We start from the raw sequence: 14,115 nt of genomic DNA on the forward strand, positions 1-14,115 counted from the left end.
TCTGCATCCCCCCACCCGAACCCAAGGCAGTCCGGACAGTTGTTGGACATCACAAGTCTTAATTTTTAGTAACTCTGCTTGGGTTTCTTTCCTCGTGTACGATAGCTTCCTCCCCATGCACTCTAGCAGGGCAGTACAGGAGGTTCCAACCATGTCCCAAGAAGTTTCTATGCCCCCTGGCAGCACCTTGCAGACATGCACCTTACTGGGAATGTACTGGGTCAATGCTGGTGAGATCTGGCGCTGCCGATCTTGCGTAGGTGGCAGCTGATGGGGATCCACCAGGAGAAGCTGGCAGGAAGTGGCTACTGTCCCTTTTCTTTTCTTTTTTGAGGGAGAGGGGAATTTTTTTGGCATTATGATTATTGTCCACCTTCCAGTGGCCAAGTTCTGGGCTGCATTAATAACTGGGGTTAATTGGCTGTCCGGGCAGGTATGGAGCTTCACACCAACCTTAATAGCAAACACTGTGGCTGTATCCAGAGCCTGGATACAAGCTGGGTTTCTCCCGTGCTGGAAAAGTGATTTCAGCAGGCTCCAGATAGCCATTTCTGGCAGAAAGGGAAATAGCACTCCTCAGAGTCTGGATCAAATCTGCACTTCCATTTCGTGTCCTCAGCTTGGAAAAAAATCAACCCAAGCAAATGCTTCCCAGGTCTCCTTTCCCCGTGTGGTGCCTGGCACCCCAGGGGAGAGGATGGCAGGAGGCAGTTGGGGGTCACCAAAAGCAAGATCCTTTTTGGATGTATTTAATGGAAATATCTTTCAGGAGGAGAGACCTCCTGACCTTTGCATTAATCTCAGAGCAGGAGATTAATTTCCAGCTGTCCTTGCATATAGTGAAACATAGCTGAAACAGCCAATTGCAGAGTACAGTTAAATGTAGGGTTTGACCTGAATAACCTTTTCATTAGATAAATTTGTTGTAGCTTGACCTTAGTCCACGTCAAGAACCTGCTAATTATTTGACATGCAGAGTGTATTAATGCTGCACTTAACTTGGCCATTGGTTTTATTATCTGGGTTTGGGAGTTTTTTCACTCCCAGAGCATCAATCTGCATCTTGTATGGGGTTTTTTTTTCTTTCTTTTTTCCTGTTCAGAACATGTAGCACACTGTTGTACTTCTGTTCCTGTCCACGTAGAGTATTGCCTTAAACAGATCAGTTGTGTTGTGGTTTGTTTTGGGTTTTCTTTTTTCCACCATCAGTTTTATGCATTAATTTATTTAAAAATGTGGGTTTTTTTGAAAAACATGAAAAGTATAATATTTTTTTAACATTTCCATTGCAGTATTTATCATTGTTACTGGTTGTGTGTAGTGTAACAGAATTAATATTAAAAAGCATACATATGAAAACCAGCCTGCCAGACTGTCATTGGAGCGAACCGTAGTGAGAGGGTATGAACCACACCATTTCCTCTGAGCCCCCAGCTGAAATCAGGGGGTGCCAGCCTTCACGCCATGGCCAATACCAGCCTCCTTGGGCCCAGTAGAAGCAGCTGGTGTGGAGCTGTTCCATATGGCACAGTTAAACCCGCTGGGGCCAGCCAGCCCCCCAGCCAGCATTTGGGAAGGTTTTTCCTCAAGGCAGCAGGAAGGCGCATTGGGCGGGACCTAGCCCCCGCATCTGGGCTCCGCCTCTCCTCCCGACAGCAGCAGTGCTGCGTCTATACAACATCGATGGGTGAAATAACCTTTTCTCCAGCCTTGCAGCCATTTCTGCCCCTTAAAGCTGTTGGCACGAGAGCTGAGCACTGATTTGAGAGGCCAACATCAGCAGCTGGAAATCCCAGGGACTGGTGGGGACAGCCACAGGGGACCACTGGCTCACGCTGGCCCCAGGGTGCTCCAAGGCCACAGGGGTGGGGAGGGGGAAGCATCACTGACACCCCCATGTCCACCCTTCCCCCCCACCCTCTCACTGGCTCCCAGGAGGGGACAGGGCTGATGGAGAGCCTGAGCCCCTCTCAACAGAGACCAGCAGGGTGTGAAAATCAACAGCAACTTGTTTTCTTCATTTCAACAGCACATTAATCACGTTTGCCTGGATGCATTTGGGTGTCTCAGGCTGCCCAGCCTCACCGTCCCCTGTAACAAAAAGAACAGGGCTCAGCAGCCCTTCAAGGGGATGGGTTGGCATCCACCCTGCCAAGATGGACATGGGTCTTCACCGGTCATCCCCAAAAATGTGGCAGCAGAGGGGTTGGGCTTCTGAGAGCCCTCATGGGGCTGGAGTCAGGAGCAGAGCGGAGCTCTGAGTTGGCACTGTGTGACAAGCCAAGCCAGAGCAGGGTTTCTGCTCGGCTCCCCGTCTCAGAGAAAAGCAAACCTGGTTCATGCAAATCCCTCCCTGGCATAACCTGGCTGCCTCTGCACTGAGATAAATGATAAATTCACTCCAGCTGTGGAGCCCATTGCAGCACTCAGGACAGGAGAGCAAATAAGCCACGCAGGATCACCTAAATCCAGCTTTTCAATTAAAAAGGGCAGACAGATCAGGCAGTAATTCCCCTGGCTACACCAGCAGGCTGGGCCAGCAGTGCCTGGTGCTGTGCCCTGGGCACTGGCTGCACAGGTGTGGTGCTGTGCTATGCTGTGTGCACACAGCTAGGTTGCTGTAGGATTTCCAAGGAAATATGGGAGAGAGGGGCTGGAAAAGTAACAATTGCTGGTCCTGCACCTCCCAAAATAAAATTATCTTGACTAGGACCAGCTGAAACTGTTTCCTACCATTGTTAAGCTAATTACCTGCAGGAGGGGAAGAAGCCCAGAGCCAGGACAAAGCCAGGAGGGTGCAGTTGTGCCCATGAAGTGATGCAGACAGCAATTATTGTGCCCTAGCCCAGGACCTGCTATTCTTGGGAGTGCAGCCACAGGGCTGACAGCCACCAAATCTGAGTACTGCAACACCTCTCCCAGCCCTGGTCCTGGAGGAATCCCTGAGCCGTGGCCTTGCTGTGGGGAGGTGTCTGTGGGACATTGCATGTATGCTGTGGACATGCAGCTCTCCCCACATGGGCTAACAAGCATGCAGGCTCCGATGCGAAGCACACTGCAAACCGGCTCGTCTCTTGCAGCCTCGTTAGCCTGTGTGTTATAATGAGGGAGCTGGCAGAGAGCATGGAGAGGGATGTCACTGCTGTGCAGGGACAGAAATGACTCCTGCAACTAGGGCACCTGTCTGCCCTGCAAGACCCCAGCCCTCTTGGGCTTTGTCAGCTGTAGGAGATTGGCTTCGTCCTGTAACTCCCTTCTCAACCTCTGCTGGCCCCATACCTGGTCGCCCTGGTGCACCCACCCCATCTCCTGCTCTGCAAAGTGCCTGGATGCCTACGAACACCCTGGGTGCAGGGGGAAAAGGAGCCGTTGATGCCTGACCATCCTCCATCCCCCAGTTTTGGGTGAGTGGGAAGCTTTGGCGGGGGGAAAATCACAGTGCTGCTACAACCCCCATGACCACCGACTACAGAGAAGTGGGGCTTGGTGCTTGTGGTGGGTCTATGGTGTTAGACCCTGCCCTGTAATTGGCTTCACCATGTGCCCCAACACCCGCGAAGGCAGGCACTGCCACATAGCCTGGGCATCTCTCCCCACTCGCTGCTGTCTCTAGGGATTAGCGATGCCCCCAGTGCAAAATCTGGTGAGCCAAGGTCAGCCTGAGCAGCTGATTAAGGTGGCGATGCAGGAGTACTACAGGAATGCCATCGACCCTACTGGCTGGCCAGGTTCAAAGGTACTGCTGAGGTCCCAACTGTCCCCCTCCAGCATCACACAGGGTATGTCGCCATGGGGACAGGGGGATGAGGGTAGTGGAAGCGGCTATGTTCATCCTCCCTTTTGCATCCTGTGTTCCCCCCCCACAGTAGTGAAGGGACCCTCCCTCAGCATCTGCACTCGTGGCTTTACCGCGGCCGCCCATGCCTATCCCCGCACTGAGACAGCCCCAGGGATGTCTGCAGGTCCCCAGGGCTTGCTCCCCCAGTGGCCCCTAAATACCCCCTGGTGGTAGGTGCTGCCTGGGGGACACCCTCCTGGCACACCATAGCCTCCAGGGACCAAGGCTGCATGGGCAGGGATGAGTAACCGATGGGCTGGAAGTGGTGGGTGTCACCTTCATCACAGATCCTTAACAAGGACTCTGGGAGCAGGACCTCTGACATGCCCTCTGGCCCCATGGCATTGCGTTTCGGGGAGAGGGGGAACAGTCGGCATGCTCCGGCCATCCCCCTGCATCCCTGGCACCACAGGACACCCCCGCCTGTCACTTTTGTGTTGCAGAGAAGTACAACGCAGTTTTTGTCAACGAGGATAAATACATCACCTGGAGAATGGGTCCCTACAACAGCACAGCCTGCAATAAGCACTCCTCCTACCTCCCCCTCCTGCCCAAGGTAGGGTCTGGGCCCTCCTGCCCCCCAAAACCGGAGCCGCCGGCACCTCAGGCTCCACAGCAAAAGGGTGGCAATCCACCAAAGGTTTGCCATCGCTCCTTGCAGGAGACGAGAATGGAGACCTTCCTGCGCAGTATACCCGTGTCATGCCACCCAAAACCCGCCTGCCTCAATCAATCCAGTAATTACCCTCTACCTGCCCCTGTGCTTCAGCTGTAGCTGTGCCTGTGCTGTGCCAGTGTGCTGTGGTTTAACCCCAGCCAGCAACTAAGCACCACGCAGCTGCTTACTCACTTCCCACCCACCCAGTGGGATGGGGGAGAGAATCAGGAAAAGAAGTAAAACTCGTGGGTTGAGATAAGAATGGTTTAATAGAACAGAAAAGAAGAAACTAATAATGATAATGATAACACTAGTAAAATGACAATAGTAATAATAAAAGGATTGGAATATACAAATGAGGCACAATGCAATTACTCACCACCTGCCGATCGACACCCAGTTAGTCCCTGAGCGGTGATCCCCCCCACCCCCACTCCCCCAGTTTATGTACTAGATGTGACATCACATGGTATGGAATACCCCGTTGGCCACTTTGGGTCAGCTGCCCTGGCTGTGTCCCTTCCCAACTTCTTGTGCCCCTCCAGCCTCCTTGTTGGCTGGGCATCAGAAGCTGAAAAATCCTTGACTTAGTCTAAACATTACTTAGCAATGACTGAAAACATCAGCATTATCAACATTCTTCTCATACCTAACTCAAAAACATAGCACTATACCAGCTACTAGGAAGACAATTAACTCTATCCCAGCTGAAACCAGGACACAGTGGCTGTCCAGGTGATAGGCTGGTTGCTTCTCCTCATCCTTACCCTCGTCATCCCCCTGCTTGCATGCTACACAGGCTGTCGCGGCTCTCACCACTGTCCCTGCAGCCTGTGTACACCGTGATGGGGAGGGGACCCTTCCAGGGCTGCTACAGCCCCTGCTCTGGGCACCACTACTGCCTGTGAGGGATGTACTACTACATCGATGGGGCTTCTGCCATCAGAAGGCATCTCCACACGCTAGTAGAGAGGGCTGTAAGGTTGGGATGGCTTGCCTTGCTTGGGGTGGCTTACCATGGGATGGGATGGGTTGGGATGGACATGACCCCCCCTTGTCCTCGGGGCCACCACTCACCCTACCTCTGCTGTCTCTTGCAGGAGTATCCTGTGCTGCACTTACAGCCCCAGAGCAATGGTCTGTTGTTGTGGTTTAACCCCAGCCAGCAACTAAGCACCATGCAGCCACTCACTCACTTCCCCCCAACCCAGTGGGATGGGGGAGGGAATCGGGGAAAAAAAATAGTATAACTCGTGGGTTGAGATAAGAACAGTTTAACAGAACAGAAAGGAAGAAAATAATAATGATAATAATAACAATAATAAAATGACAACAGCAATAATAAAAGGATTGGGATATACAAAACAAGCGATGCACAATGCAACTGCTCACCGACCGATGCCCAGTTAGTTCCTGAGCATCAATCCCCCCCACCAGGCCAACAGCCCCCCAGTTTATATACTAGGCATGATGTCACATGGTATGGAATAACCCCGTTGGCCAGTTTTGGTCAGCTGTCCTGGCTGATGTCCCCTCCCGACTTCTTGTGCCCCTCCAGCCTTCTTGCTGGCTGGGCATGAGAAGCTGAAAAATCCTTGACTTAGTCTAAACACTACTTAGCAACAACTGAAAACATCAGTGTGTTATCAACATTCTTCTCATACTGAATCCAAGACATAACACTATACCAGCTACTAGAAAGAAAATTAACTCTATCCCAGCTGAAACCAGGACAATATCCACCCCTTATTCTATACCATTTACATCATGCCCAGGTCCCATACTTTCCAATACATCCTAATTAATCACCATCACCTTTCCTGTCCTTTGAAATATATGTGTGTATATATATGTATACACACACACAGATATCATTCCCTTAGTCTATGGGACATCTCTGTAAAATGTCTGTTGAGTTCATTTAGTTCCCAACTTTGGGCTCCATCTGTCATAATAGCCTTTCTGGGCGGGAGGGATGGTGTGAAGTACTCTCAGTCAGCAGAGCAGGATCAGGCTTCGGTGCAGTGTGGCGAGCGGGTGACATTGGGCGCAGCAGGAGGATGGTGTATAGTGTTGGATTGTTGCATGCTGAAGGCAGTTCTGGTCCCATCACTGCGGCGCTTTGCTCAGTTTTATCACAGTTCATTCTTGCTTGATCTAAGTGATTCTTACTGTAATACCATTCATATAGCATATAACAATTATAGTAATGATAGCATACAGTAGCAGGGTTATATAGCAATTAACATCATAAAATTTAATTCATTGGCTATTCTTACCTAAAATCAAAACCCCTTGAGGCACACATTGGACTTCCCCATCCTTTTGCATCACCCACCAAGTACACCCAGGTCCTTGAGCAAAAGCAATCCTGCGGATGGGTTTGTCTCTGCCTGAGGCAGGAGAAACCCAGACTGTCTTCCCTAACATATTTTTTTATGTGCACTACAGGGACTTTATCCCCTTCTACAGTATGTAAAAGTCCTGACTGGGCAGGGCCACCCCGATTGGCAGATCCTCTAGTGTTGACTAACCAGGTGGCTTTTGCTAAATGTGTATCCCAATGTTTGAAAGTTCCACCTCCCATTGCTCTCAATGTAGTCTTTAACAGTCCATTGTATTGTTCGATTTTTCCCAGAGGCTGGTGCATGATAGGGGATATGATACACCCACTCAATGCCATGCTCTTTGGCCCAGGTGTCTATGAGGTTGTTTCGGAAATGAGTCCCGTTGTCTGACTTGATTCTTTCTGGGGTGCCGTGTCGCCACAAGACCTGCTTTTCAAGGCCCAGGATAGTGTTCCAGGCGGTGGCATGGGGCACAGGATATGTTTCCAGCCATCCGGTGGTTGCTTCCACCATTGTAAGGGGGTTCTCTGGAATCGGTCGGAGAGCTTTGGGGGGGGGGGTTCATCGCAGAGTTGCCTCTCTTTTTCTGCTGGCATGACCGCTTAAGATAGAAGCACAGTCCCATCCTCCGTGGGGCCTCCTCCTCCAGGCGCATATGCTGTGCTCCTTCTCCTGGTCACTTAAGATAAGGAATTGCGGCTTTGGAGAAGCACGGTCCCACCCTCCAGGGGGGCCCTCTCCTCAGGATAATCCTGTTCACAAAACTCCAGCATTTTTACAGAGGCCGTTTTCTCCACCAAAGTTCTTTTTAACGAATGTTTGAGACATTGAATTTGTCAAACCGTCACAGGGTACATCGATGCTGCAAGAAGTCCCATGGGGACAGGTATGAGATAACCTGCCCAGGACCCCTTGCCCTGACAGGGCAGTTGGCTTAACCCATGCAGAGCCTGAAGCATCCCTCAAGGACCTACCTGCAGTGTTTGATGCTCACAGTAGGTCTCTGGCTTATTCTCACAAGCAAATAGCAACCAGGAGTGGTTTCCCCTCCTAGGTGAAGGTCTTCAAGCTACTGAGCCTTTTTATCTCACTGCTGTTGCAGGCTGCTCCCAAGGGCTCCCTCTCCAAGCTGGGCCTCCAACTGAGCCTGGGACTAAGTGGGGCAAAGCCCAGCTCAGACCCAGCTCCCTCCCTGATTTAATCCTTCACCTGGCAGGAGCACAGCTCACTAACTTCATTCAGAGCAGCCTGAGATGAGAGCACCTTTTTTTTCCCACCCTTTTCCTGTATTTCCACTGTCCCAGCATGACTGCAGCTGCAGCACACGATGACCTTTTTTCCGTTGCCTGTGCTTTGCTTATTGCTCTCTGGTTTGCTGCTTCATCAGGGGAAGGCACCTCCAAAGCTCTCTGGAGCTCCTCACAAGCACCGATCCTGACCCGACAGGGTCTGATGGGCTCAGTGCTGCCCAGGGGACACCTAATGACTGGTCACCCCACAGCCCTGGGACCAGCCTGGAAGCACTCCCTGGGTCACTGGCTCAGCAGATGGAGCTCCTTCCCAAGGATGCAGGCAGAGCATCTCTTGGCATGCAGCGGGATGCTGAGCTGAAACGCTGCTGCAGCTGCTACTTGCAGCTTGGAACAGCACATGGACGTTGTGTGCAGGCTCAGGATTCAGAGAGCCCTGAAATGGGGAAATAGTTGATTTTGTAGGGTTTTTTCCTTCTGGCTTGGGAAGGAGGAGTTTTTCATTTAAGAGGATGGGAGCGGGACTTTCCACTTCCAGCTCCTATAGCAATTAGGACTAAAAGACCTGTGCAGTAAACTCTGCTTTATTCCCAGTAGTGAGGGGCTGGGATCCTCTGGACAAGGAAAAACCCCAGGTAATATTTCTGCTCCAGACCTGAGCTGGACTTGCACGGCTCCGGGGGGCTTATAGCACGGTCAAGCCTGCGCAGTGTTACCAGCTGTCGTGGTTTAACCCCAGCCAGAAACTAAGCACCACACAGCCGCTCGCTCACTCCCCCCTGGTGAGATGGGGGAGAGAATCAGAAGGGTAAAAGTGAGAAAACTCATGGGTTGAGATAAAGACAGTTTAATAGGTAAAGCAAAAACCACGTGCAGGCAGGTGTTCAGCCACCTCCAGGAAAGCAGGGCTCCATCACGCGTAGACTTATCCTTGGGCCACAATCCCTTCCGAGGTATTGTGGCAGTACACTTCCCCCCCCATCCTGCCACCAGAAAATGAAACTTCTCCAGGCAGGGAGAAGGGGAAAGAAAAAAACCCCTAAACCCTAGAGGCCGCAGGTTGAAATTTGAACTGGCCAATCGAGACGTGCCAGGTACACTGAGGTGACCCTCTTGGCCAATAGGGATTAAATGACCACAGGTCAGATTCGACAGGGGTATAAACAGGGTCCCGCTGGAGGACTTGTTGGCAGTCCTCCTCGGAGCAGCGGGTCTGCAGTAGGGGACTCCCCCTCGGGTCGGGGCACTGCCCGAGGTAACTCCTCGAGGGAGAGAGCCCTCAGCTTTTAGGTGAGTGATACGCGCATTTTGGAGCAATCACTTTAAATCTTGGGGATTCTTGAGTCAGCTGTGTAGTATTAATTCTCTTTACATCATTGAGCCTGTGGTTTTATAAAATGTTACCAGACTTCTAACTAACTTTTTACTGAAGAATAAATCTGAGTTTTAACACCTGTTGGATTTGGTTATGCGTGCATCCGTAACAGGTATACCTGCTGCGGCACAGACATAACCACGGCCACAGACGCTTTGAGATGTACCTGTTCTGGTGTGGGCTTATCCACGGCCACAGATGCTTTGGGGTGTCCTGCTCCTGCGTGGTCTCATCCACAGGTCACAGTCCCTTTGACTCAAGTTCACACCAGAGTTCCAGCCTGTCCGGTACAGCAGCACAGAAACAGCAGCGGTGCCCTGGACATCTGCCAGCCCAGGCGCATCGCCATTGCTGTTATCAAAATGTTCCCAGGCACAGCAGAGTAAGATGATAAGCAGTACAGCAAGCAGCAAAAGCAAAAAGCAGCCACTAATGAGCACTAGACTCTAATATACAGTGAGGCAAGCAAGCCCCATGGCAAGCACAGGAGCCTGCCAATTAATAGCTAAACAGCAATAACAGCTATAAATTTGATCTAGCACATTCCAATAAAACCTGTCGTTATCTCGAACCCTTCAAGCCCCATGTTGGGTGCCAAAAGGACTGTCGTGGTTTAACCCCAGCTGGCAACTAAGCACCACATAGCCGCTCGCTCACTCACCCCCATGGGTGGGATGGGGGAGAGAATCAGAAGGGTAAAAGTGAGAAAACTCATGGGTTGAGATAAAGACAGTTTAATAAGTAAAGCAAAAGCTGTGCGCACAAGCAAAGCAAAACAAGGAATTCATTCACTACTTCCCATCGGCAGGCAGGTGTTCAGCTTTCTCCAGAAAAGCAGGGCTCCATCACGCGTAATGGTTACTTGGGAAGACAAATGCCATAACTCTGAACATCCCTCACTTCCTTCTTCTTCCCTCAGCTTTATATGCTGAGCATGATGTCATATGGTATGGAATATCCCTTTGGTCCGTTGGGGTCAGCTGTCCCGGCTGTGTCTCCTCCCAACTTCTTGTGCACCCCCAGCCTACTCGTGGGTGGGACGGTGCAAGAAGCAGAAAAGGCCTTGACTCTGTGTAAGCACTGCTCAGCAATAACTAAAACATCCCTGTGTTATCAACACTGTTTCCAGCACAAATCCAAAACATAGCCCCATACTAGCTACTGTGAAGAAATTTAACTCTATCCCAGGCAAAACGAGCACACCAGCTTTGCAGCAGCACTTTGTACAAGCACAAGCCAGCAGAGTCTGTGCAGCCACCTTCATGCTGAGATGAGCTAAAAAACCCTCCGGGCCTCAGGAGCTGGGGGGAAGCAGTGCAGAGACCCCCAAATCAGCATGGTTACCAGAAATAAGCCTGCTCAGAGCAGTCCAGTGGGCGTGAGCTGGTGTGGGGGGTCTCCATGCTGCTGGTGCGGGTCTCTCCATGCTGCTGGTGCATCCCTGAAGGATACAGCCACAAGCTTCCCGGCAGGTCGGACTCTGCTGCCGATATGGGGTTAATAGCTGGTGAGGCACGCAGCTGCGGCAACGGTAAGTTCTGTGGCTGAGCTCTGTGGCTGAGCGCTAGATCGAGGTATACAGGGGGGTTCCCGGAGCCAGGGAAACCCGAGGAAGAGCAGAGAATCCCGCCAGGAGCCGGCAGCTCTCGCGAGAGAGGCTGACGCGGCTTGGGCGTTGCCAGGAGCAACCGCGTGAGATTTAAACGGCCCTAGGGAGCGCCATTGACTAGGAGCGCCTCGAACAGGGTGTGCAAACAGGGATCGAGAGGGCACAGCATTTCACGCAGAAGGGTGCATGAGAAGGGCTGTGCACCCTGCTTGTAGGCCCACAGCCCAGGGAAGTGCTCTGGGTCTCTTCCATAATGGTGGGTACTTGCCTCTGACGTGCAGAAACAGACTCCACAATCAGTGAGACTGTAAAGTAGGCGTGTTCATTCAGCGCTGGGCAGCACGGGGGGTAGTCCCACCAAAGTTGTGCGCGCCCGACTTGGCAGTTTGCTTCAAGTTTATACAGTCAAGTGTTACATATTCACAATACGCCTATACATATGCATGACCTATCCCCGCTTCATATTAAAATTAGCTCCGAGAGGTCATTTCCATAGTCTCCTCTCAACTGCGCTTGCGCAGTGCCTCTTTATGGTGGTCGTCTGGTGGTCGCAGAGATGAAGATAGATGACTCCTCTTCGTCACCGCTAGTAACCTCTTTTCTTGCGCAGGCTCAGTGGTTTCTTGATATTCACCCAAGCTACAAGACCAGTCTTAGCTGGCTCTTGGGGCCAGCTCCTGCTTCTTATCAGGAACTGTCTCTGCCTCATTGGCTGGTTCTTGGGACCAGCTCTTCTTATCAAGGACTGTCTCTACCTCAGCTAATTTCAACAATGTAAGTGCTAAACATCATCTCTCATCCCCCTTTATTATGTCTACTGAGATTCTTTTGACTCCCCTTGTCTCAGTCCCCCCTTTTCTAGAAAATAGTAAATTCTTTTACTATATCTAATCCTAGTACTTCTAATACATTGTTTCCCTATCTAGCATCCTCTCAAAGTATTTGTTGGACTTGAGTTTTCGTCGTAACTGATTCTTTTTCCATTCACTGTAAGAGTCTCCTGTACTCTTACAGTACCAAAAGCCACATCGAACCACTATGCAAAGGACCACAGACAAGAGAATGATGATTATTATAGTGACAAACAGTTGCTTCAACCATGCCAAATTTGGCAACCAGGAGGTTAATTTTTCTAATATGCCTGTCAAGCCCCAAGAAGTGTCATCTTGGGAAGCTTCATGTAGTATTTTAGTCTTTTCCCATATCTCTCCAAGATCTGTTTCAATTTGTTGGTTTTGATTGATATAGGTACAGCAAGTTTGGTTTATAACTACATATAAGCCCCCTTCCTTTGCTAAAGCATGTCCAATTCCATTCTATTTTGGAGTACTACTTTACTTAGGGATTGTATTTCGAGTTGCAGCCCTCGAATCGCATCAGTTGTAGCATTTTCTATAATCTCTAATGTAGCAGATATATTCGCGATGGCTTTCTCCAATTCGCTTACCCCTAAAGAGGGGATTAACCATCAGACAAAACTATGGTACCTAGTACCTCGAATAATTAGTGGGTTTTCAGTCCGTTTTACACGGAGCCAAGGTGTTCTCAAAAACCCTCGGGGAGGCGAAGCTCCCTCGAATATACTGGTCCGAGGTGTAAGGTACCCCCGAACACAGTGTCCCTTCCAGTTCTGGGGTAAACTCTTTCTGGCCCTGCCATCCCCACAGAGCCACCAGTATCCGGGCCCTATGTTACATCTTGGACTGAGATGCGGCTCCCTTCTGTCTTGTCCTCGCCCCCTCTTTGGCTTCCGGATATAATAGAAACTGATAGTTAAGTTCAGTCCAAGACGTTCTAATTTTCCTTTATCAAAAGTTCCCAGATTTTCCGCAAGGCTACAATTGTCCATGTCTCCCCAAATATTATCAGTAATATTTAAGCAACGGCCGGTAATTAAGACCTCTTTAGGGTCAGGTACCTCCAGATCAAAGCTGGGTCCCCGCTGGGTATTTCCCTTTCCATAAGGGCATGATCCATTCCTGTCTGGCCCGTCCTCAGTAAGAGATGTCCAATTTGTGGTTGGGACTCCTAAAAAGGTGAGTTCCATATTCCCCCGAGGAAGGGGATTGCATACCTAACAGTCTGATAAATTTAGTACTTTCGAGATACTCTCTGTTATATTTAAATAAGTATTTCAATCCCAAGCCTGCCTCTTGGGCAAGGTCCAACTCAGGAGCATGACAATCAATGTCTCACAAATTTGAGCTTCAAAGGTCCCTTTTCTTGTGAAGTCCATTGTCCTTTGGGTGCTTTCTTCACCCTCGTGTGATGGATCCAGGCGCTCTGTTCCTTGATCCTAATCGCGGTGAAGGAGGTAAGTAATACCTGAAATGGTCCTTCCCACTGCGGCTCCAGAGTTTTTCTGTAAGATCCTTTATATACACATAATCTCCTGGTTGTATATTATGTACAGTCCCATCCAAACCTCTCCCTCGAGTCCCTACCACATGCTTCTTGATTTTATTAAGTTGCTTACCTAATGCTACCATGTAAGAAGCCATAATTTCATCCCCCGCTTGTACAGACACCCCTCTCTGTATCCCATAGGGTTGTCCATACAAAATTTCAAAGGGGCTCAGTCCTTCTTTCGCCCTTGGTCTTGTTCGTATACGCAGAAGGGCTAAAGGGAGAGACTGAGGCCATGTCAAATTTGCTTCTTGTCCTAATTTCACAATTTGCTGTTTGATTAAGTGGTTCATTTTTTCCACTTGACCACTCGACTGGGGGTGATATGGAGTATGAAGCTGCCAATCTATACCCAAATGGCGGCTAATTTGTTGTACTATTCTTGAGACAAAATGTGGTCTTCTGTCAGAGGATATGGTTGCTGGAACCCCAAAACGTGGTATTATCTCTTGCACCAATATTTTAGTCACCTCCCGAGCTTTAGCCGTTCTTGTTGGGAATGCTTCTGGCCAACCTGAAAAGGTATCAGTTAATACCAATAAATATCGATACCCCCCTTTTCTTGGAAGTTCTGTAAAATCAATTTGCCATTGTTGTCCAGGCCCATTGTCTTTTCCAATCTGGCCCATTT

Source organism: Harpia harpyja, chromosome W (genome assembly GCF_026419915.1).
Source record: "Harpia harpyja isolate bHarHar1 chromosome W, bHarHar1 primary haplotype, whole genome shotgun sequence".
Classification (NCBI taxonomy): Eukaryota; Metazoa; Chordata; class Aves; order Accipitriformes; family Accipitridae; genus Harpia; species Harpia harpyja.